The sequence below is a fragment of the Ranitomeya variabilis genome, chromosome 6, assembly GCF_051348905.1.
Source record: "Ranitomeya variabilis isolate aRanVar5 chromosome 6, aRanVar5.hap1, whole genome shotgun sequence".
NCBI classification, from domain to species: domain Eukaryota; kingdom Metazoa; phylum Chordata; class Amphibia; order Anura; family Dendrobatidae; genus Ranitomeya; species Ranitomeya variabilis.
In genome coordinates, this window is record NC_135237.1 from 550876263 (window position 1) to 550902996 (window position 26734).

The 26734-nt window shown below is 42.3% G+C and overlaps 1 long non-coding RNA gene across 1 annotated transcript; it reads right to left on the minus strand.

The window, feature by feature from the left end:
• Nucleotides 1-374: 374 nt before the first annotated feature.
• LOC143781611 (uncharacterized) lies at nucleotides 375-5276 on the minus strand. Its single transcript, XR_013216778.1, has 3 exons — nucleotides 4354-5276; nucleotides 686-735; nucleotides 375-576 (listed from the first exon to the last, which is right to left on the minus strand). It is a non-coding gene; the product is annotated as an uncharacterized LOC143781611 (long non-coding RNA).
• Between the last annotated feature and the right edge of the window lie 21458 nt (nucleotides 5277-26734).

A 26734-nucleotide genomic window follows, 5' to 3' on the forward strand; every position in this document is an offset into this window, starting at 1 on the left:
CGGATATGGCTTCTGGCCAGTGGCCTCCGGCGGAATTTCCGAGAGATTGAGTGATTCTGAGGCTGAAGATACATGTGGAGGTTGTTATTCTTGGTCTTGACTTCCTGGGGTATTTCAACATTCCAGTGATTCTCCTACATTCGCTCAACTTTGACATTTGAGGTCTTAAAGCTGTGATAAATGTTAGATGAAGTTCTTAGGGGGGTCCTGCTGATTATCAGTATGGGAGTTTTGAGCTTTTGGCTTTTTTTGCAACTTTCATAGAGTTGTTTTGGACTCCATGCAGTAGTTTTGTACTCTTAGAGAAACTCAGCACTGTTACATGTGACATGAAACACACAAAAAGAACAACTACTGACCCATAGAGCTAACGATCTAAGTCAATGGCAGGGTTTAATCGCAAGGGAAAATATAAGCATTGAGGACACACAATGCCTCCTCTGAGCTCTCGAACATGGAAGAGATCCGAGAAATTACCCAGACGCTGTGTCTTCCTCATTAGGGCTGTCGAGGACACTGCGGCCTTTGTTGACTGGCAGCCGGGACACAGTCTCGGGATCATACAATCCTCAGCAGCTGAGAAACCAGAGCAGGACAAGCTGTAAGGACTCCAGGAACAAAGCCGTATTTACCCCGCGCCTCCATTACTACCAGATGTTGTCTATATTGCACATTCATCTCATACCTGCAGCAAAGTTCTGGATAATTCAGCAATTACTCTGCCATCTGGAGAATCTGCAACAAAAACATGATAATTACATAAAATGACCGAAAATGGCTGCGAATGGAAAAATGCATCTGCTGTATGAGCTATAGGACTGGAAATCATATGATGCAATACAGTGGGGCAGAATTACTAACCCTGCCCATAGTTCAGACCGATGCCCAATGTATAATAGTGGCTCCCAGGGGCTTACAATGGTGGTTGTAGGCACTGTGACCAGGAAGAAGAGGGTGGCCCTTCGAGGACAGCGCTATTTTCACCTAAAGGTGCTTCCTTGGACACATCTCCATTTGAAAACCATTGTTGAGAAGAGAGCCATCGACCTCCTGCCCCGCATTTCCTCTACAGCCCCAGGCTTATCAGTGGACCGGAGCTGCAGAGCACCCCAGCTTGACATCATTACTCCACCAGCGATGAAATGCCAACATGCTCTGCAGCTGCAGAACTCTGATAAACCAGTGGCTGTAGAGTAAGTGCAAAGCATGGAGCCATCAGGGAGGAGGAAGAAGATGGAGCCGCTAGGCTTGGGAGTAGGGACAGGGGAAAGATTGTTTTTTTTTAAATAGTAGTGAAGGACTATGGTGGCATTATTTCTAGATAAGGGCCTTATGTGTGGAAAATATTACTCTATAGAGAAAACCTGGGAGGGCAGTATTAATTTACGAGGGCCAGAATTTGGGGATATTATTAATTTATGGGGTCCAGAATTGGGGGACATTATTACTATGTGGGGGCCACACATTATATATGTATGGCCACATATAGGAGGACATTATTAACCTTTGTGTGTCACATAAGAAGGTGTTATACTGTATGAGGGGCCACATAAAGTGACATTAATGTACAGTATGTTCAATGGAGGGATCACATAGGAGGACATTATTACTGTATATGGGCCACATATGAGGACCTTATTACTATGTAGGGCCTCATAGTGAGACATTATTGTTATATGGGGGCCACATAGGGAGACATTATTACTGTATAGAGGACACATAGGGGGACATTATTAATATATGTGGGTGACATAGGGGGACATTATTACTATATAGAGGCCACATAGGAGGACAGTATTACTATATTTGGGTGACATAGGGGGACATTATTACTATATAGAGGCCAAATAGTGAGACATTATAACTATATGTGGGTGACATAGGGGGACATTATTACTAATAGAGGCCACATAGGGGGACATTATTAATAAACGTGGGTGATGTAGGTGGACCTTATTACATTTGGGGTCCACATAGTGAGACATTATTACTATAAAGAGGCCACATAGGGGAGCATTATTAATATATGGGGGTGACATAGTGGGACATTATTACTATATGGAGGCCACAAAGGAAGACATTATTAATTTATGGGGCCACAGAGGGGAATATTATTTCTTTATTGGGGTCACAAAGAGGGACTTTAAACCTGCATGATAGGTGGGAACTACTACTATATGTGTGCCATGGTGAGGGCAATTCTACTGTATGTGGTCACAAAAGTGACATAAGATGGGGGACACATAAGAGAAAAAATATATTCTATTGTATTTTTTTGAAGGGGACTGTTACTGTGGGATAAAATGGAGATACTGTTACTATAATTGTGGAAAATTGTAAAGGGTGATCTAGAAGTGAGCCATACATGAATGTATGTTACATCTAGTCCTGGCTGGAAGAAGCCATAGCGGTCTGCGCCGGATGAAGAAGAAAAGCAAAAAATGTTGTCCACTCATGGTGTGGATGGATATATCCCTTGTATGTGATATTATTGGTATATTGGTCTTGGTACAGTGCACTTTGTAGAATTATGATATTTGTTATTTAGTAGCTATATGACTGCATTATTCTTAGTATTATTTAGAAGTACTACTTAGAAAATTATCGTTATATAGGGGTAGTGGCTACTTGCGACATTTTTTATCAGAGAACATTGTGCGTAAAATGTAAGCAAGAGTAGTATATGCGGTACTGTAGGAAAGTACAGTAATCCGACCAGTCAGATAAGTGAGCTGACAATAATTACCCTAGAAGAAGCCATATGAAGCGAAACTTGAATTCCATGTCACTGACTTATGCTTTTGATATTATGAGTATAATAAAAACCTTAAGTATTTCTACTGCCTAGAAAATGTTCCACCACAATTTTATGTTTTTTGTTGTTTGGTCTGAGAGAGGAAGGAAAAGGCTGTCACTGGTGGATCAGAGAGAAGTTACCATTTAGGGCTTCTTGTAAATTTTTTAGCTCCAGGAACCTTATTGAGTGCAACAAAAATTTATTTTAAGCGTACAAGCAAGACAAACCAGTCAGAAGACACCTGTAACCAATACTGATCTCAGTGCTTTGCTATCTTCCATGAGCTCCTCTTGAGCTGTTGGACATTCCCACCAGCCATGATTTGAGGCTCTTTTCAACAGCAGTTTAATGAAACAGTACTGGTTTGTGGTGAGGTGAGGATGACACTATAGGTGGATGTCACAATGTTTAGTAAAATTGGATACACCAGTAGGCACAATTTGTGCCTTTACCAGACAATAAGTGAGATATTGCACACACAACAGGAGCAATAACACGGATCTCTCAGAATGTTTGTGAAATTGGAAAACCAGAAAAACTGAAGGAACCCCTCATAATGAAAACATTCCTGGTAGAGCAGCGTGCATGGAACCTGAACAAGTACACAAGTAGTAAGTTAAGCTCTATAGTTAAGACATCCTGTTTTCTGCCATAAGTTAGGTGCCATATTATGCCACCATTAGGCCCCCTTCACATGCCCTGGTGATTCCTTTACAGTAAAAAACAGTACTGATGTGATCCATGGTCCGTGTATCCGTGTGACATTTGTATGTCTGTGTGCAACGTCCATGTGCCTTCCGTATGTCCGTGTGCATTGTCCTGGAAAAAATGCTGTCTGTTTAGCCTTTGCTGGTTAGGATTTATAGAGGGACTCTGCATCATTTTTCCCAGACAAAAATTACATAGAGTCCCCATGTAAATTAACCAGTATAGGCTAAGCAAACACCTGTGAGCTGTTATTAATAGCCTGGGAACATTTAGGGCCAATGGCCGTTTCCCAGATTATTAATATGAGCCCCCCCCAGTGATCGGTTTTCGATCTGCTGGTTATGAAAAATATACGGGAGCCTACAACGTCTTTTTTACATTTATTTAGTACATGCTAGAAACATGTCGGTTGCTGACTACAACTATTATCAGCTTCGCCTGCTCTTGCTGATCGCAGGGAGAACATGAGACAAGCATCAGAGCTGCGTTCAGCACCCAGTGCCTGGGAACAGCATGAACCGTACAGCTTTTCTCAGGCACTGGTATGTGTCATACTGATGACAAACAGATGTCATCATGTGTCATCAGTGTGCACATGTGGGGCACACATTTCATCCATGGTGCTGGTAAAAAGCCATCATGGTCCATGTGGAAAACATGACAGTTGTGCACCACCACTGAATACAATGTGTGTGTGTGTCCGTATTTATGCTCCTTAAAAACTGACCGCATACATACATGAGAAACGGACGTGAGAAGGGGGCCATAAATTCAATGCTTCTAGCTTAGAACAGCATCAAAATACAGCAACTGATGGAATGTAAGGAGAAGACCCGGACCAGGCCTACCTACTCCGTGATGGATCTGGAACTGTCGGGGCTGTCACCCAGGTTTCACGGGGGAAAGCTTAAAGCTCCGGACCGACCTCTGCACCTAGGAGTAGGGGGCAATGCTAAGATAAAAGGGCCACAGCGCGTGGCAAATCAGTTAGTTGCCGTGGGAACGTGCATCGAACAGGAGTGCAGTGTCAGGGCTTCTGCAGGGGGCCAACTGCCAGAGCGGGCAAAAACCAGCAGAGGCAAAAAGCTGTTAACAGAGACTGCCGACAACGACATACCTGGTCCCCGCTGACATCGCTGACCGTGAGTGACAGGACGCCCAGTCAGGACATAAGCCTGTGCACGTACCGATGGGAGAATTGGGACACCTGCTGTGAGGGGTTCCCTGTGTACCTGAATCAAGTTGCTCGCTGTCCCTGTACGCTGCCAGGGGGAAAGACTGTGCTCTCTCCGACTCATCGTTTCCTGACACACCGATCGGATCACAAGGAATCGCCATCGCCGCCAGGAGCCAAGACGTCATCTTTTCCAGGACTACACTGGACCACAAGGAATCACTGTTGCCGCCAAGAGCCAAGATGTCATGTTTTCCAGGACTACACTGGACCATGGGGAATCACCGCCACCACCAGGATCCAGGACGCCGTCTTTTCCAGGACCATACTGGACCCCTTATGTGCCGCTGCTTTGGTGCCAACATCCACATCCTGAACTAACCGCATTCTGAAGTCATCAGACTGATAAGTTTGCTATCCTTGGATTTCCTACCCTATGCTTCACACCCGCTTCCCCTGAGTTACGTCCCCTGTGTTCCTTTATACTGTTTTATCTGTTTTCTCCCTGCAAGGAGCATACCTGTTAAATTAAACCCCATGTTAACACTTGCTCTGCCTTCAACCCATTACTGCATCTTCCTACCTGCTCACAGGAACATGGCCGGATGTTCTTGTTGGTGCCCTACCATAATTTGGCTAACACCTTGCTGAACCTGATATAGCCCATGATATTTCTTATAATTATATCATCATGATTGGTCAAACCAATGAACATAGTCCCAAAAAAAGAACAATGATGCAATTTAGAAGATTTATACATACTTGGACTAGGTGGGTCTTTCACCAAAGCAAGAAAAACGTATTATTACCCCAAGGGACAGTCACAAAATCCTTTTATTCTTCCGATTCTTACAGAGGTACAAATACCATCCTCAACAGAATCTTAATGTCGAGAAAGGTTAAACCATAAATAGGTTTCATTTTTTTTTATAATTAACAACCAACCTTTCTTCTAACAGATTATATTATTAAAAGAAATCTAAAAAAAATAGCTGGAGGATAGCCTTTCAGAATCAGTTTCCCTGTTGGAACCAGGCTACATTACTTACAAATAGATTGCTTGAGCTTTCTTATACTTCGCATATGTGCAGGTCCAAACTAAAAGAAGTAACATGAAAAGTAGATATTATTTTCTAGCCCCTCCCCCGAGGATCTACCTTCTCATGCAATAGATCCACTGTCTAAATTAAACATCCCAATTAAACTGTAATTTAGTTATCATTGATCAATCCACATGATTTTAGAAGAAAGCATTGAATCATATGGAAGTCTTAATTAACACTAAACATAAAAAATGCTCAAAACAGCAGTTTTCCATCCCTTCATTGCATGTTTACTTAGATCCTAGTCTGTCTCAATTTGCAATTAAAACGAAGAAATGTATAAAAAATCTCTGTGTCCCACAAGACCATTAATATTCTTGTCCTTCTCTTCAGTACCCTTTCTATCACCATAAGACAACTGACTGCAGCAGGAGCCTCTCCCCTCTGCCATGTCTGCAGCATATAATATTGGAGTACCTTGTCCATTTGCCTATGATCTACGCTTTAGTCAGTAAAGGGAACCTGTCACCAGGTTTGACTGATTTGAGATAAGACCGCCACATTCTATAATGACCGTCCCCATTGCCTGCGCACTACAGTACTTTGCTCTGCCCTCGTCAGGACAGAGAGGTACGTCTGCGGAGGAGCGCAATGTCGGGGATACAGTGTGGATAATGCAGGGATGCGTCCGCCACATGAAGCAAGAAGGAAGACGGCATCGGAAGAAGAAGGGAGGCGCCAGACCAGGACCTGCGACAACCATCGGACCGGACCGCCCCGCAGGTGAGTATAATAAAAGCTCTTTTTCTTGTCTTGCAGGTCGGGTCGGGGGCAGATATACAGCATTAGAGAATGCTGTAAGCAGGCATGAAAGGTGGTGGCCGCATCTCATATAGGTCACAACTGGTGACAGGTTCGTTTTAAGCAGAATAAAATGCAACAGATCACAAGGGGTTTGAACCCTGAGTCCTTCCGCTTCTTTGGGGAAAGGTCCTCCAAAAAAGATTAAGAAACAGTCCTATGCAAAGGAATCATTGCACCATATGATATCATAGCATATTGGGGACAAATTCAGTTTCTCAGTCACTTAAATCTTGGTTCTGCTGAATGTGTTTATTTTTTTAGTTAGGGAGTTGTGGCTGAGCTGCAATCACTCAGAGATGGGGAATGATTGATAGAAAAGTCTGGTTAATTGCCTTTTTGTCTTCAATTAGCGAAGCATATCACGCTTCACGAACCCGTGATTGATAAGGACTCAGACAGGCTAAGTATCATGAATAGTGTTTAATAGATGTATTACCCAGCCCCCACGTTGCTGTCACGATGAAAAACATCTCAAGAAGTTATGAGTACTGAAAATGTAAAAGAGACTGTACGCAAAGGGCGGCCAAAAGTGCAACATCTACAGTGGATGTAAAAAGTCTACACACCTGTGTTAAAACGCTGGATCGTTTCAGAACTTTCTCAATATCACCCATAATCTGTACAAATCAATTGAAAAATTTACTGAAATATTTTTTGTTGGAAAAAAAAAAAAAGTAAAGAATTAAAATAATGTGGCTGCATAAATATGCACGCCATTAAACTGATACTTTGATGAAGTACCCTTTGAATTTATGACCATTTTCAATCTTTGCCCACTCTTCCTTGTAGTAGCTACAAATTTTTCAAATTGTGAGGACATCTCCTGTGTACGGTGTCCTTCAGGGTCTTCACAGATTTTCAACTGGATGGAGGCCTGGGCTCTGGTTGAGTCATTTCAAAACTTTTATCTTCTTCTGGCAAAGTCCCTATTTTTTGGGTTGATTTGTAGGTTGTTTAGGGTCATTGTTGTACTGAAAGGTGAAATTCCACACCATCTTAAGTTTTCCTTTAAAGCCTGAAGGTATTGATGCTAAATTGACTAACATTTTGAGCTATTCATAATTCCCTCCACCTTTTTTCTAGAGCACCAGTTTCAGCTGAAAAACAGTTCCAAAGCATAAATCTTTCTCCACCATGCCTCACTGAGGGTATGTTTTTTTTTGGTGATGCGCAGTGTCAGATGTATGCAAACCATTCCTTTGGAATTATGGCCAAAAATTTGAACGTTGGCCTCACAAAAACATAACACAATTTTCTCAATTGCTTTGGGCAGACTTGATGTAGGTTTTGGCAAAACATAGCCTGGCTTGGAAGCCTTTCTTTGTAAGAAAATGCTTTCATCCTGCCACCATACTCCACAGGCCGGACATATGAAGGATGTGGGAGATCAATGCCACATGCAGTACACAACCAATATTTTCCAGAAACATCCTGCATTTTCGTTATCATAGAATGTTAGAGTTGGAAGGGACCTCCAGCGTCATTTTGTCCAAGCCCCTGTTCAAAGCAGGATTCACTAAGCTATCTCAGACAAATGTCTGTTCAGCCTCTGTTTGAACACTTCCATGGAAGTAGAACTCACCACCTCTTATGGCAGCCTGTTCCACTAATTGTTCACCCTCACTGTCTAAAAGTTTTTTCTAATATCTAATCTGTATTTTCTCCCTTTCAGTTTCATCCCATTGCTTCTTCTTTTTCCATGTACAAATGAGAATAATGATGATCCCCCTACATTGTGACATCCCTTCAGATATTTGTAGACAGCTATTAAGTCTCCTCTTAGCCTTCTTTTTGGCAATAAAAACATTCCCAGATTCTTTAACTGTTCCTCGTAGGATATATTCTGCAGGCTGCTCACCATCCTGGTAGCTCTTCCATGAATTTGCTCCAGTTTTTCTATTTTTTTTAAATGTGTTGCCCAGAAGTGGACCCAGTATTCCAGATGAGGCCTGACAAAGGAGTAGAGGGGGATAATTGCTTCATGTGATCTAGACTCTATGCTTCTGTTAATACATGATAGAACTGAGTTTTCTGTTTTGATGCTGCATCACACTGTTGACTCATGTGCAGTATGTGATCTTTTAGTATACCCAAGTCTTTTTCACATGAGTTGTTGCTTAATTTTATTCCTCCCATTCTACAGATGTAATTTTCTTTCTTCTTGCCCATGTATAGAATCTTGCATTTATCCCTGTTTAGTCCCATTCTAAAAGTCGCTGCCCATTGTTCAAGCTTATCTAGATCCTTCTGAATGCTTTCCAGCCATGTGCACACGTACAGTATTTTTCGCGTTTTTTTGCTATAAAAACGTGATAAAAACGAAAAAAAAACGCGAAAAAAACGCTTACATATGCCTCCCATTATTTTAAGTGTATTCCGCATTTCTTGTGCAAATATTGCATTTTTTTCAGTGAAAAAATCGCATCGCGGAAAAAAAAGCAACATGTTCATTAAATTTGCGGAATTGCGGGGTTCCGCACACCTAGGAATGCATTGATCTACTTACTTTCCGCATGTGGTTGTGCCCACCATGCGGGAAGTAAGCAGATCATGTGCGGTTGGTACCCAGGGTGGAGGAGAGGAGACTCTCCTCCACGGACTGGGCACCGTATAATTGGTTAAAAAAAAAGAATTAAAATAAAAAATAGTGATATACTCACCTTCGATGGCCCCCTGGAGTCTTCCCGCCTCTCAGCGCTGCATGCTGCCGCTTCGGTTCCTATAGATGGTGTGGTGAAGGACCTGCGATGACGTTGCGGCTTGTGATTGATCGCGTGAACGCTCATGTGACTGCTCACGTGACCGCGACGTCATCGAAGGTCCTGCGCACACACAGTATCTATAGGAACGGACGCCGCTGAGGAGATCGGCTGTCTGCAGGTGAGTATAAGCATTTTTTTTATTTTTTTTATTATTTTTAAACATTCTATCTTTTACTATTGATGCTGCATAAGCTGCATCTATAGTAAAAAGTTAGTCACACTTGTCAAACACTATGTTTGACGAGTGTGACCAACCTGTCAGTCAGTTTTCCAAGCGATGCTACAGATCGCTTGGAAAACTTTAGCATTCTGCAAGCTAATTTCGCTTGCAAAATGCTAAAAAAAAACCGCGAAAAACCCGGGAAAAAAACGCAAAAAAAAAATGCGGATTTCTTGCAGAAAATTTCTGGTTTTCTTCAGGAAATTTCTGCAAGAAATCCTGACGTGTGCACATACCCTCACTGTCTTCTCTAGTGTTAGCTATCCCACCTAGCTTTGCATCATCTGCAAATTTGATTAGTTTAACTTCAGTTCCATTATCTAGATAATTTCTAAAAATATTGAACAACACTCGGGCGATAAGAGAGCCTTGTGGTGACCTACTTAATAATAATAATAATCTTTATTTTTATATAGCACCAACATATTCTGCAGCGCTTTACAGTTTGCACACATTATCATCGCTGTCCCCGATGGGGCTCACAATCTAAATTCCAAATCAGTATGTCTTTGGAATGTGGGAGGAAACACGTGGGATTAGAACCTAGGACTCCAGCGCTGCAAGGCTAACCACTGCGCCACCGTGCTGCCCCTACTTGAAACACTTTTCCAATTGGATGTGCAACCATTTATTACCACTCTTTTGAGTACAATCACTGAGGCAGTTATGAATCCACCTAACCGTAGCCTTGTCAACCCCAAACTTGGTAACTTTTACAATAAGGATAGTATGAGATACTTTATCAAATGATTTTCTGAAGTCCATATATACTGTATCTGCCTCATTTCTCTGATCCACCCAGTTAGTAATTCCATCATACAAATTAGATTAGTCTGGCATGACTTTTTGCTACAAACCTATGCTGGCTTTGGTTAATTACTGTATTCTTATCCAAGTACTTACATACATGCTGTTTAATAAATTGTTTAAATATATTTCCAGGTATAGAAGTAAGGCTCACTGGCATTTAATTTCCTGGCTTCATCTTAGTTCCTTTTTTGAAGATAGGGACAACATTTGCCCTTCTCAAATCTTCTGAGACTCCTCTTGTTTTCGTGGATTTTTCAAAGATTCTGGCTAGTGGTTCAGCAATTTCCTTTGCTAACTCTTTCAGTACCCTAAAATGTAATTAATCTGGAACAGGATGTTATTTTTGCTGTATGCCTCTTAGCAGCCTCCTGGGCCAATTTTCTTCTTTTCCTTTCACTGTTGTGCCAATTTTAAGCCACTTCTTGATGACTCTCCCCATAGAATATCTAATGAATTAGAAAATTATTTGTGCTCTTCTCTTGACTGAAAGTTCAGCAGTGAGATTACGCCGGGCAGCTCATTCATTAGTTTGACTACTTTGCATAGATGAAAGAATTTATTTCAGTGGGATTGAATTCTCCTTGAATTTTACGAAAATACTATTATTTTGCAATTCATGCTGTGCAAATTTAGGAAAATAACGGCCAGTTGAAGCCACCATTTTGCTGAACTATAGTCTCCTCACTGCTGATTTATTCTACCATCCCAGCAGACCAATATCAGATCCTCAGCACCTATTCTTTTCCTCTCCCCTCATTGCGCGCATCCTCTTCATCCTCTTTACACCAGGCCATGCCTTCTGACTTGACTAGGCCTTGGACATCACTGCGTTCTGTGCCCTTTGCTATGAAATTATGACATAACGATGTGCGTCATCCGACTGACGTTTAAGGTGTAGTGGAGCCCGAAGTACACTTCCTGCCTGTTTTTAAGCAATGTTTAATCTCAAAGAAATAGTTAGCTGTGATCCCATGCTGTCCTATCTGTATACTCTCATGTGATCCCATGCTGTCCTGTCTGTATATTCTCATGTGATCCCATGCTGTCTTGTCTGTATACTCTCATGTGATCCCATGCTGTCCTGTCTGTATGCTCTCATGTGATCCCATCCTATAATGTCTGTATACTTTTATGTGATTCCATGCTGTACTGTCTGTATACTCTCATGTGATCCCATGCTGTAACGTCTGTATACTTTCATGTGATCCCATGCTATCCTGGCTGTATACTTTCATGTGATCCTGTGCTGTCCTGTCTGTATCCTCTCATGTGATCCCATGCTGTCCTGTCTGTATAATCTCATGTGATCCCATGCTGTCCTGTCTGTATCCTCATGTGATCCCATGCTGTCCTGACTGTATACTCTCATGTGATCCCATGCTGTCCTGTCTGTATACTCTCTTGTGATCCAATTCTGTCCTGTCTGTATAATCTCATGTGATCCTGTGCTGTCCTGTCTGTATACTCTCATGTGATCCCATGCTGCCCTCTCTGTATCCTCATGTGATCCCCTGCTGTCCTGTCTGTATTCTCTCATGTGATCCCATGCTGTACTGTCTGTATACACTATTGTGATCCCATGCTGTCCTGTCTGTATAATCTCATGTGATCCTGTGCTGTCCTGTCTGTATCCTCATGTGATCCCATGCTGTCCTGTCTGTATACTCTCATGTGATCCCATGCTGTCCTGTCTGTATACTCTTTTGTGATCCCATGCTGTCCTGTCTGCATAATCTCATGTGATTCCATGCTGTCCTGTCTGTATACTCTTTTGTGATCCCATGCTGTCCTGTCTGCATAATCTCATGTGATCCCATGCTGTCCTGTCTGTATCCTCTCATGTGATCTCTTGCTGTCCTGTCTGCATACTCTCATGTGATCCCATGCTGTCCTGTCTGTATAATGTCATGTGATCCTGTACTGTCCTGTCTGTATAGTCTTTTGCTTCCTCCCCTTCCCAGGAGCTTTGGTGTGACCAGACCATGTTCCTGTACTGTCAAACACAGCCATTACACAGTACACAGCAGGGGCACATGTATAATATTATCTCAGCACATTAACATTATTATTATTATTATTATTATTCCAAGATGTATTAATTAAATTGAACTTTTGCTCGTGGGAATTCCATGTAAATATTTTTTTTTCTTAGTTTCTTTTATTTGGCTGTTAAGTCTGCAGAGAACCAAGATTATAGTAAGGAACATTAACTTCACAGAGAATAACTTTGCTACAAATTGAATTTCTTAGTATATTTCACGATGTTTGGCAAATTCACATGAAACACTTGCTGCCAGATTTCCCCAGAGATTACAGCTGGTCACTGAGTGATCAGCGGGACACTTTGTCATCTGTTTAGGCTGTGTTCACATCACATTAATCATCTCTTCCAACTGTTGAAGAATAGAAAGAGGGTGGTTTTTTTTTTGTGTCTGTAAAGCCGTGATCACACGTTGCAGAAATACTGTGTTTTCGTTTTTCTGCAGGATCCGCATCAAACTACACAATAACAATCTTCTCTGACTAGTGCTGTATTTTTTAGTCCTTTTACCCTTATTTGATACATTTTTGGTGCAGATGTGAAGCCGCATTTTTAAGTTCACACAGGGCGTTTTTGCTGGGTTTTTTTTCTGCAGCAAAACCTGATCTTCTTGGCATGAAAGAAGCTGCATCAAAAACGCAGGTTTAGGTGCATTTTTGGTGCGTATTTTATTGCGTATTTTGTGCGTTTTTGGTGCATTTTTTTTCTCTTTGTCCATGCTAATGTCCTTGGATTTTCGGCAGCAAAAACGCAGCAAATAATGATACCTGCGTTTTTGCGGCGTTTTTTTCAACACCCATTCAAGTCAATGGGTGAAAAAACGCCGCAAAAACGCTGAAAGAAGTGACATGCTCTATGTCCAAAAAATGCAACAAAGTACAAAATACTGATCAAAGAAAAACCCAATGTGTGTGCATGAGATTTCTGAAATCTCATAGGCTTTTCTGGTATTGCAAGAGTGGTTTGCATGTTAATGACCAAATTTTTACAATTCTAACCACTGTCCATTTATGAGGTTATAACTCTGGAACGCTTCAACGGATCCTGATGATTCTGAGATTGTTTTCTCGAGACATATTGTACTTCATGATAATGGTAACTTTTTTTGATATCACCTGCATTTATCTGTGAAAAAAAACAGAAATTTGGCGAAAATTTAGAAACTTTCACAATTTTCCTACTTAAATCACAGAGTTATGTCACACAAAATACTTAATAAGTAACATTTCCCACATGTCTACTTTACATCAGCACAATTTTGGGACCAACATTTTTTTTTGTTAGGGAGTTATAAGGGTTAAAAGTTGACCAGCAATTTCTCATTTTTACAACACCATTTTTTTTTAGGGACTACATCACATTTGAAGTCACTTTGGGGGGTCTATATGATAGAAAATACCCAAGTGTGACACCATTCTAAAAACTGCACCCCTCAAGGTGCTCAAAACCACATTCAAGAAGTTTATTAACCCTTCTTTTATTTCACAGGAATTTTTGGAATGTTTTAAAAAAAAAATTGAACATTTAACTTTTTTCACAAAAAATTTACTTCAGCTCCTATTTGTTTTATTTTAACAAGGGTAACAGGAGAAATTGAACCCCAAAAGTTGTTGTATAATTTGTGCTGAGTACGCTGATACCCCATATGTGGGGATAAACCACTGTTTGGGCACATGGCAGAGCTCAGAAGGGAAGGAGCGCCATTTTACTTTTCAAAGCAAAATTGACTGGAATTGAGATAGGACGCCATGTCGCGTTTGGAGAACCCCTGATGTGCCTAAACATTGAAACCCCCCACAAGTGACATCATTTTGGAAAGTGGACCCCCTAAGGAACTTATCTAGATGTGTAGTGAGTACTTTGAACCTCCAAGTATTTCACTACAGTTTATAACGCAGAGCCGTGAAAATAAAAATTCTTTTTTTTCACCACAAACATTATTTTTTAGCCCCAGTTTTGTATTTTCCCAAGGGCATCAGGAGAAATTGGACCCCAAAAGTTGTTGTCCAATTTGTCCTCAGTACGTTGATACCCCATATGTGGGAGGAAACTACTGTTTGGGTGCATGGCAGAGCTTGGAAGGGAAGGAGTGCCGTTTGGAATGCACACTTAGAAGGAATGGTCTGCAGTTTTCACATTGCATTTGCAGAGCCTCTGATGTACCTAAACAGTAGAAACCCCCCACAAGTGACCCCATATTGGAAACTAGACCCCCCCAAGGAACTTATCTAGTTGTGTTGTGAGAACTTTGAACCCCCAAGTGTTTCACTACAGTTTATAACGCAGAGCCGTGATAATAAAAAATAATTTTTTTCCACAAAAATGATTTTTTATCCACCCAAATTTGTATTTTCCCAAGGGTAACCAGAGAAATTGAACCCCAAAAGTTGTTGTCCAATTTGTCCTGAGTATGCTGATACCCCATATGTTGGGGTAAACCCCTGTTTGGGCGCACAGGAGAGCTCGGAAGGGAAGGAGCACTGTTTTACTTTTTCAACGCAGAATTGGCTGGAATTGATATGGGACGCCATGTCGCATTTGGAGAGCCCCTGATGTGCCTAAACAATGGAAACCCCCCAATTGTAACTGAAACCCTAACCCAAACACATCCCTAACCTTAATCCCAACCCTAATCATACCCCTAACCACACCCCTAACCCGAACATGCCCCTAACCCTAATGCCAACCACAACCCTAACCCCAACACACCCCTAACCCTAATCCCAACCCTAACCACACCCCTAACTCCAACACACCCCTAACCCTAATCCCAACCATAACCCTAACCACACCCCTAACTCTGACACACCCCTAACCCTAATCCCAACCCTAATCCCAACCGTAAATGTAATCCAAACCCTAACCCTAACTTTAGCCCCAACCCTAACTTTAGCCCCAACCCTAGCCCCAAACCTAACCCTAACTTTAGCCCCAACTCTAACTGTAGCCCCAACCCTAACTGTAGCCCTAACTTTAGCCCCAATTCTAATTTTAGCCCCAACCCTAACCCTAACTTTAGCCCCAACCCTAACCCTAACTTTAGCCCAACCCTAACCCTAACTGTAGCCCCAACCCTAACCCTAACTGTAGCCCCAACCCTAACTGTAGCCCCAGCCCTAAATGTAGCCCTAACCCTATCTTTAGCCCCAACCCTAACCCTAACTTTAGCCCCAACCCTAACCCTAACTTTAGCCCCAACCCCAACCCTAATGGGAAAATGGAAATAAATACATTTTTTAAATTGTATTATTTTTCCCTAACATGTTAGGGCATGTTAGGTTAGGCAATAGGTTGAACTAGATGGACTTAAAGTCTTCCTTCAACCTTAATAACTATGTAACTATGTAACTAAGGGGGTGATGAAGAGGGGTTTGATTTACTTTTATAGCAAGTTTTTTAGCAGATTTTTATGATTGGCAGCCGTCACACACTAAAAGATGCTTTTTATTGCAAAAAATAGTTTTTGCATCTCCCCATTTTGAGAGCTGTAATTTTTAAACATTTTGGTCCAAAGAGTCATGTGAGGTCTTGTTTTTTGCAGGACGAGTTGACATTTTTATTGGTACCATTTTCGGGCACGTGACATTTTTTAATTGCTTTTTATTCCGATTTTTGTGAGGCAGAATGACCAAAACAAAAAGGAAGAAAAAAGAGACATGCACTAAAGCAGGGATCACCAAGACAATATACAATATATTTAATTTTTAATTTTATTTAATGTCTTTTAACCACACTACTCAAATTTTAAAAACATCTAAAAACAAGTATAGAAAAATACACCCAAGAAAAAAGGGGCAATACACAAAGATGAAAAAGTTGCAAATGGAAGAAGGCACTCCCCCATCAAATACCCTCAAGAAAATATATAATATCCAATAAGCATCAATAAACCATATGAACCTCCGAAAAGCCTTTTAGATTATGGATTGGTACCCAATGTAGAAATAACTAATATAATACAAAGTGCAGTTATAGTGCTAATATCATAGGCATCAAAAAACGCATGTAATTAAATAACCCATAAGCACAAATAACAGTATGGTACAAAGCCCAAATAGATGTCCCAATATATACACAGCATGGTTGAGCAAAAGCACCCAGATGGTTAATCAAAGGGAGAAATACATTTACCCAAACTATAGTTTCCTAAAAGGCCAAAGGCCAGCTCACACACTGCATAAGGCTAGAGGATTCAGGGTAAAAAGAGGGGGAGAGGGGAGGTCAGCTCCAAAGTAGCCCACCCGACGCGTATCGTCACCAAAGTGACTTCATCAGGGGTGAAGTAATGTGGTAGCTCACAGACCATAATATAAATAGTACTCACAGATTATAAAAATCTTTGCAGCTGTGGCATGAGTCATCTTGGAGCACGGACATTCACATGGCATTTCCTCGGCGTCCCGGAAATCACCAATGCGCATGACCAGGAGTCTCCATGTAGATGCTGCGACGCCAACCTTAGCGCGCAAGCGTGGTCATCATGTTTACAACCACCACGAGATCGCTCCTGCATAAAGCAGGGGAACACATTGAAGGGGCGGCATCCGCACCTTCACTGCGCAGACGTCATCACCATAGTCATGGCAGAGGTGGAGTCTCCACTGCGCATGTCTAAATGGGTCCCCATAGAGCTATAATGGCTCTAACCTAAACGTAAAGTAGTTTTAGTGAGTCACTGGTGCACATGGTAAAAGAATAGAGAGCAACAATACCAAACTACTTATGCAGACATAATCAGCCTATTTATGCAGGCTGACCAAAAGTCTCCATGGGGATGCAGCGACGCCAACCATGGTGCGCAAGCGTGGTCGTCATGTTTATAACCACCACGCAATCGCTCCTGCATATAGCAGGCAAACTAATTAGAGGGGCAGCAAAAAGCACCTTCACTGCATAGACACCAACGCCATAATTATGGCAAAAAATGGAGTCTGATGCACATATCAAAAAGAACCCCCATAGGGCTATGATAGCTCCAGCCCTGAAAACAAAGACGCAATATTTTTGTTAATTAGTTCCAATAGATCGCTAATGCGCATAGTAGGGGATGAAGGAAAGGGTATGGTAATATCAAACCAGTTATGTAGACAGAATCAACCTATTTAAGCAGACGTAGTCACCTAAATGATAGCCAGAGTCACATAGGGGATCAAACCATATTTAGCAAATATAGTGCCAAAAAGGAAAATCCAAGTGACAACGCCGCATAGAGAATTCAAAAAGGTGCACATAACTGGTAGCCACCAAGATGTAAGAGGTGACAACAAACCCCCTGCACTACCCTGGAACACAATAAAGGTTGGAATCAATGAATCATACCATAATACGAATATCTTTAAGTTACCATGGCACCAAAGTTGGTACCAAGATAACATAATGAACCGTGAAACAGATGGAACAGGATGAACCCGAAAGTTGGTATAGATATTCACAGTTCAAAAACAAACAGTGTTATTGAAATTCTCCAGATTAGGTGCCATTCTGTGCACCCAGAGGCTGGTGCCTAAGAGGTAAAGAACGAACAAAGTCATATTCCCTAAACCGGTTTATTGTTTGGTTAAATCCTATCCAAAGTTTACGAGGGAATCCTAGCCCAAAGGGTGATTACCCCCCTACATTAGGTACCAATCCACCAAAATTACCAAAAAGGACAAAATCAAAAATCACTGAATCCATATACGCAACCAAGGCTAGAGTTGTTTATAATAGCCTGTAAACAAGAGTTCTTCATTGAGTCCAATGGGTGCCAGGCTTCGTAATCTATATATCCATTTGGACTCACATCTCAGTAGTTGGTTTGTTAGGTTACCACCCCTGATAGTCACATTAATGCTCTCAAGTCCCATAATCCTTAGATTTTTAATGCTGCTTCCATGCGTGTCTAAGAAATGGGCCGCCACCGAAGTCACAGTTTTTCCTTTTTCCCGATCCTGTTTAGCTGTCCTGATGTTGGAGATATGTTGTTGACTTCTCCTCCTCAATTCTTGGGATGTTTGGCCCACATAGAGTTTAGGGCAATCACAAAGGATCACATACACGAGATTCTTCGACCTGCAGTTAAAATAGGATTCAGATTTAATTGGGAAAGATAATGTATTAACTAAGACTTCTTCCTGCGCCACCATAAATTGACACACATTACAGCTCCCACACGGGTAGGTACCACGAATATTCCTACCATCTCCCAATTTAGATTTAGGTCTCTGATAGTGGCTATGGCACAATTGGTCCTTTAGATTAGAAGCTCTTCTTGCCACTATTCTGGGAGTTGGTGTAATGTGCGGGGAGAGTCTTGGTTCACATAACAGAATACTCCAATTTTTGTCCAAGATCTTGTAAATATCCGACCACTGATTATTATACGTAGTGATAAGTGACAAAGGACATCCTGAATCACGTACCTGTTTACTGAAGAGACTTCGTCTGTCTCTTTGTCTTGCTTCCTGGAATGCCTTTGACACTATTCTGCGTGGGTATTGTCTGTTTATGAAACGGGTAGTTAAATCCTTAGCTGCCACATGGAAATCTGCTGGTGAGCTACAGTTTCTACGAAGTCTCAAAAACTGACCTTTCGGTATTCCGTTCTTCAAATGTACCGGATGGAAACTAGATGGAAACTCCATCACAGGTGACACCCTCCTTATCACTTTTTCCTCCGGTACAAATCTTTTTTGAAAGCGTATGTAGGGACATTGAAAGTCTAAAACCTGATAGTTTTAGGGGTAATAACCTAAGCACTAATGAAAGGAGAGCCTTACAGGCTTTACGTAACAATGGGGAATTCCTAATTAGGGAGGCTGATAAAGGAGGGAATGTGGTCTTGTGGCCACATGAGATGTATGTTACAGAAGTATTATGTCAACTTAATAATCAATAACTACCTTGTTCTCCCCTCAGACCCTACTTGGGTATTTAAGGACAAACTGGATCGTCTGATAAAAAATGCAACCGATGAGGGCATCTTGGATAAGAAAGAGGCTGATTTTCTTGTGACCCATCATCCTGTAGTCCCTACTTTTTACATCTTGCCTAAAGTGCACAAGTCATTGACCAAGCCCCCGGGAAGACCAATAGTATCTGGTATTGGAGGCATCATGGAGCGACCATGTCTCTATTTGGATCATTTCCTCCAACCTCTGGCTGTTTCCCTTGCCTCTTATATAAGAGATTCAGTACATCTTATGTCACACCTTGAAGAGCTTGAAGTACCGGAGGGCACGATGTTGATCAGTCTCGACGTTGAATCGTTATATACGAGTATAGCTCATGATCAAGGAATCCAGGCGGTCTCTTTCTTCCTTGATGGACAACATGGTGATGGTGAGCATGATCTTTTTTTGTTGGAATTACTCCATTTTGTCCTAGATAAAAACTACTTTGTCTTTGACAGGAAGTTCTATAGGCAAATTTCTGGGACTGCTATGGGGGCGCGATGTGCGCCCTCATATGCAAATCTATTTTTAGGGTGGTGGGAGGAGACGGTGGTCTATAAACATGTGATGTTTTCCAAGAAAATCCTGACATGGTGACGTTATATAGACGATGTCCTCTTTTTGTGGACAGGGTCTTTAGATGAATGTAGGAGGTTTATTGAAGATCTTAACTGTAACTCCTTTAATATCAGACTTACATCAACCATATCTGAATCATCAGTGGACTTCTTGGACATCAAGTTATCTGTAAAAGACAACCGTGTCTCCTCCTGCCTCTACCGGAAATCGACAGCTACTAACAATCTTCTACACTACTCTAGTTTCCATCCGGTACATTTGAAGAACGGAATACCGAAAGGTCAGTTTTTGAGACTTCGTAGAAACTGTAGCTCACCAGCAGATTTCCATGTGGCAGCTAAGGATTTAACTACCCGTTTCATAAACAGACAATACCCACGCAGAATAGTGTCAAAGGCATTCCAGGAAGCAAGACAAAGAGACAGACGAAGTCTCTTCAGTAAACAGGTACGTGATTCAGGATGTCCTTTGTCACTTATCACTACGTATAATAATCAGTGGTCGGATATTTACAAGATCTTGGACAAAAATTGGAGTATTCTGTTATGTGAACCAAGACTCTCCCCGCACATTACACCAACTCCCAGAATAGTGGCAAGAAGAGCTTCTAATCTAAAGGACCAATTGTGCCATAGCCACTATCAGAGACCTAAATCTAAATTGGGAGATGGTAGGAATATTCGTGGTACCTACCCGTGTGGGAGCTGTAATGTGTGTCAATTTATGGTGGCGCAGGAAGAAGTCTTAGTTAATACATTATCTTTCCCAATTAAATCTGAATCCTATTTTAACTGCAGGTCGAAGAATCTCGTGTATGTGATCCTTTGTGATTGCCCTAAACTCTATGTGGGCCAAACATCCCAAGAATTGAGGAGGAGAAGTCAACAACATATCTCCAACATCAGGACAGCTAAACAGGATCGGGAAAAAGGAAAAACTGTGACTTCGGTGGCGGCCCATTTCTTAGACACGCATGGAAGCAGCATTAAAAATCTAAGGATTATGGGACTTGAGAGCATTAATGTGACTATCAGGGGTGGTAACCTAACAAACCAACTACTGAGATGTGAGTCCAAATGGATATATAGATTACGAAGCCTGGCACCCATTGGACTCAATGAAGAACTCTTGTTTACGGGCTATTATAAACAACTCTAGCCTTGGTTGCGTATATGGATTCAGTGATTTTTGATTTTGTCCTTTTTGGTAATTTTGGTGGATTGGTACCTAATGTAGGGGGGTAATCACCCTTTGGGCTAGGATTCCCTCGTAAACTTTGGATAGGATTTAACCAAACAATAAACCGGTTTAGGGAATATGACTTTGTTCGTTCTTTACCTCTTAGGCACCAGCCTCTGGGTGCACAGAATGGCACCTAATCTGGAGAATTTCAATAACACTGTTTGTTTTTGAACTGTGAATATCTATACCAACTTTCGGGTTCATCCTGTTCCATCTGTTTCACGGTTCATTATGTTATCTTGGTACCAACTTTGGTGCCATGGTAACTTAAAGATATTCGTATTATGGTATGATTCATTGATTCCAACCTTTATTGTGTTCCAGGGTAGTGCAGGGGGTTTGTTGTCGCCTCTTACATCTTGGTGGCTACCAGTTATGTGCACCTTTTTGAATTCTCTATGCGGCGTTGTCACTTGGATTTTCCTTTTTGGCACTATATTTGCTAAATATGGTTTGATCCCCTATGTGACTCTGGCTATCATTTAGGTGACTACGTCTGCTTAAATAGGTTGATTCTGTCTACATAACTGGTTTGATATTACCATACCCTTTCCTTCATCCCCTACTATGCGCATTAGCGATCTATTGGAACTAATTAACAAAAATATTGCGTCTTTGTTTTCGGGGCTGGAGCTATCATAGCCCTATGGGGGTTCTTTTTGATATGTGCATCAGACTCCATTTTTTGCCATAATTATGGCGTTGGTGTCTATGCAGTGAAGGTGCTTTTTGCTGCCCCTCTAATTAGTTTGCCTGCTATATGCAGGAGCGATTGCGTGGTGGTTATAAACATGACGACCACGCTTGCGCACCAGGGTTGGCGTCGCTGCATCCCCATGGAGACTTTTGGTCAGCCTGCATAAATAGGCTGATTATGTCTGCATAAGTAGTTTGGTATTGTTGCTCTCTATTCTTTTACCATGTGCACCAGTGACTCACTAAAACTACTTTACGTTTAGGTTAGAGCCATTATAGCTCTATGGGGACCCATTTAGACATGCGCAGTGGAGACTCCACCTCTGCCATGACTATGGTGATGACGTCTGCGCAGTGAAGGTGCGGATGCCGCCCCTTCAATGTGTTCCCCTGCTTTATGCAGGAGCGATCTCGTGGTGGTTGTAAACATGATGACCACGCTTGCGCGCTAAGGTTGGCGTCGCAGCATCTACATGGAGACTCCTGGTCATGCGCATTGGTGATTTCCGGGACGCCGAGGAAATGCCATGTGAATGTCCGTGCTCCAAGATGACTCATGCCACAGCTGCAAAGATTTTTATAATCTGTGAGTACTATTTATATTATGGTCTGTGAGCTACCACATTACTTCACCCCTGATGAAGTCACTTTGGTGACGATACGCGTCGGGTGGGCTACTTTGGAGCTGACCTCCCCTCTCCCCCTCTTTTTACCCTGAATCCTCTAGCCTTATGCAGTGTGTGAGCTGGCCTTTTAGGAAACTATAGTTTGGGTAAATGTATTTCTCCCTTTGATTAACCATCTGGGTGCTTTTGCTCAACCATGCTGTGTATATATTGGGACATCTATTTGGGCTTTGTACCATACTGTTATTTGTGCTTATGGGTTATTTAATTACATGCGTTTTTTGATGCCTATGATATTAGCACTATAACTGCACTTTGTATTATATTAGTTATTTCTACATTGGGTACCAATCCATAATCTAAAAGGCTTTTCGGAGGTTCATATGGTTTATTGATGCTTATTGGATATTATATATTTTCTTGAGGGTATTTGATGGGGGAGTGCCTTCTTCCATTTGCAACTTTTTCATCTTTGTGTATTGCCCCTTTTTTCTTGGGTGTATTTTTCTATGCTTGTTTTTAGATGTTTTTAAAATTTGAGTAGTGTGGTTAAAAGACATTAAATAAAATTAAAAATTAAATATATTGTATATTGTCTTGGTGATCCCTGCTTTAGTGCATGTCTCTTTTTTCTTCCTTTTTGTATAGTCTGTATTTCGACATGCAGCAGGTGGAGCACATTGGACATTATTGTTGATGGTGCCCTCTATACTTAATTGGTCTGCAGAATGACCAAAAACCAGCTATTCATGAATTTCTTTTGGGGGGGAGTTTATACCATTCCACGTTTGATAAAATGGATAAAGCATTTTTATTCTTCGGCTCAGTACGATTACAGCGATACCTCATTTATATCAATTTTTTATGTTTTGGCGCTTTTATACAATAAAAACTATTTTATATAAAAAAATAATTATTTTTGCATCACTTTATTTTGAGGACTATTACTTTTTTATTTTTTTGCTCATGATGCTGTATGGTGGCTCGTTTCTTGCGGGACAAGATGACGTTTTCAGCGGTACCATGTTTATTTATATCTGTCTTTTTGATCGAGTGTTATTCCACTTTTTGTTCGGCGGTATGATAATAAAGCGTTGTTTTTTGCCTCGTTTTTTTTTTTATAGGTCGGGTCGTTACGAACGCGCCGATACTAAATATGTGTACTTTTATTGTGGTTTTTTTATTTAGATAAAGAAATGTCTTTATTGGAACAATATATATATATACTTTTTTTTTTTTTTTCATTATTTAGGAATTTTTTTATTTTTTTTTACTTCTTTTCTTTGTCCCAGGGTGGGACATCATGCTATAGTGTCAGATAGCTGATCTGACACTTTGCAAAGCAGTGTGTCAGATCAGCGATCTGACAGGCAGTGCTCCAGGCTTGCCGACGCCTGCTCTGAGCAGGCGCTTGCAAGCCACCTCCATGCAGGACCTGGAAGGAGCCCCGCAGCCATTTTTGATCCGGGGCCTGCAGGGAGGAGGACGTAGGAGACCCTCTGAACAACACGATCACCTTGCGTTGTTCTGAGCGTCTCAGGGAAGCACGCAGGGAGCCCCCTCCCTGTGCGATGCTTCCCCATGCCGCCGGAACGCTCCGATTATGTTTGATCGCAGTGTTTGGGGGGTTAATGAGCCGGGAGCGGTCCGTGACTGCTCCTGGCACATAGTGCCGGATGTCAGCTGTAATAATCAGCTGACACCCGGCGGCGATCGGCTGCGCTCCCCCCGTGAGTGTGGCCGATCGCCTATGATGTAGTATTCCGTCCATTGGAAGTAGGGCCCGGGTCACATGGACGGAATAGTACGTCTAATGGCAGAAAGGGGTTAAAATTAGCATAAAAAAAGCAGCAAAAAAAATGCAGCAAAAAGCCCTGTGTGAACTTACCCTTAATGGGTAATTATATTACAAAAAAGCTTTGATTCTGCACTTAAAAAAGTAACTGCAGTTTTCTACATGCGTTTTTTAAGCTTCACGTAGATGCCTCCAGAGAAAAAACAGCACCTAAAAAAGCAATTTGTGCCCAAGTTAAATGCAATAAAATACTGTTGTAATATAAAAAATACATATTAACCCCTTCCCGACCTTTGACGCCACGTAGGCGTCATGAAAGTCGGTGCCAATCCGACCCATGACGCCTATGTGGCGTCATGGAATGATCGCGTCCCTGCAGATTGGGTGAAAGGGTTAACTCCTATTTCACCCGATCTGCAGGGAGAGGGGGAGTTGTACTTCAGCCCGGGGGGGTGGCTTTGCCCCCACGTGGCTACGATCGCTCTGATTGGCTGTTGAAAGTGCAACAGCCAATCAGAGCAATTTGCAATATTTCACCTATGAAAATGGTGAAATATTGCAATCCAGCCATGGCCGATGCTGCAATAGCATCTGCCATGGCTGGAAATCATGTTCTGCCCCCCCCCCACCGCCCCCGATCTCCTCCCCAGTCCTCCGTTCTGTCCGGTACCCCCCTCCGTCCCCCTGTCCGCTCCCCCGTGCTCCTGTCCGCTCCCCCCATCCTCCGATCCCCCCCCTGTGCTCCGATCCACCCCACCACCACCCCCTCATACTTACCGAGCCTCCCAAAGTCGGTCCGTCTTCTCCCTGGGCGCCGCCATCTTCCAAAATGGCGGGCGCATGCGCAGTGCGCCCGCCGAATCGCCGGCCGGCAGATGAGTTACAAGTACATTTTGATCGCTGTGGTAGGTTCTATCACAGCGATCAAAATAAAAAAAATAATAAATAAACCCCCCCCTTTATCACCCCTATAGGTAGGGACAATAATAAAATAAAGAAAATATTTTTTTTTTCTTTTTCCACTAGGGTTAGGGTTAGAACTAGGGTTAGAACTAGGGGTAGGGTTAGGGTTAGGGGTAGGGTTAGGGTTAGGGGTAGGGTTAGGGTTATGGCATGTGCACACAGTGCGGATTTGGCCGCGGATCCGCAGCGGATTGGCCGCGGATCCGCAGCGGATTGGCCGCTGCGAATTCGTAGCAGTTTTCCATCAGGTTTACAGTACCATGTACACCTATGGAAAACCAAATCCGCTGTGCCCATGGTGCGGAAAATCCCGTGCAGAAACGCTGCGTTGTATTTTCCGCAGCATGTCAATTCTTTGTGAGGATTCTGCAGCGTTTTACACCTGTTCCTCAATAGGAATCCGCAGGTGAAATCCGCACAAAAAAACACTGGAAATCCGCTGTAAATCCGCAGGTAAAACGCAGTGCCTTTTACCTGCAGATTTTTCAAAAATCGTGCGGAAAAATCTCACACGAATCCGCAACGTGGGCACATAGCCTTAGGGTTAGGGTTGGAATTAGGGCTAGGGTTGGAAATAGGGTTAAGATTAGGCTTGTGGTTAGGGTTACGCAGCGTTTTACACCTGTTCCTCAATAGGAATCCGCAGGTGAAATCCGCACAAAAAAACACTGGAAATCCGCTGTAAATCCGCAGGTAAAACGCAGTGCCTTTTACCTGCAGATTTTTCAAAAATCGTGCGGAAAAATCTCACACGAATCCGCAACGTGGGCACATAGCCTTAGGGTTAGGGTTGGAATTAGGGCTAGGGTTGGAAATAGGGTTAAGATTAGGCTTGTTAGGGTTAGGGTTAGGGGTGTGTTGGGGTTACAGTTGTGGTTAGTAGGGTTGAGCGAAACGGGTCGACCATTTTCAGAAGTCGCCGACTTTTGGCAAAGTCGGGTTTCATGAAACCCGACCCGACCCCTGTGTGGGGTCGGCCATGAGGTCGGCGATCTTCTGAATCTGGTATCGGAATTCCGATACCGAGTTCCGATATGTTTGCGATATCGGAAATCGGTATCGGAATCCACATTTAAGTGTAAAATAAAGAATTAAAATAAAAAATATTGATATACTCACCTCTCCGACGAGCCCTGGTAGTAATCGGCATCTTCCGTTCCTAAGAATGAGCGCGTCCAGGGCCTTAGAAGACGTTACGGCTTTGTGATTGGTCGCGGCGGCCCACGTGACCGCTCAGCGACCAATCACAAGCCGTGACGTAATTCTCTCAGGTCCTAAATTCCTCATTCTAGGAATTTAGGCCATGAGAATTACGTCACGGCTTGTGATTGGTCGCTGAGCGGTCACGTGGGCCGCCGCGACCAATCACAAAGCCGTGACGTCATCTATGGCCCTGAACGCGCTCATTCTTAAGAAGAAAGGCTGCCGTGACGTAATTCTCATAAAATATGGATTAAATATGGATCCCAGGGCCTGAAGGAG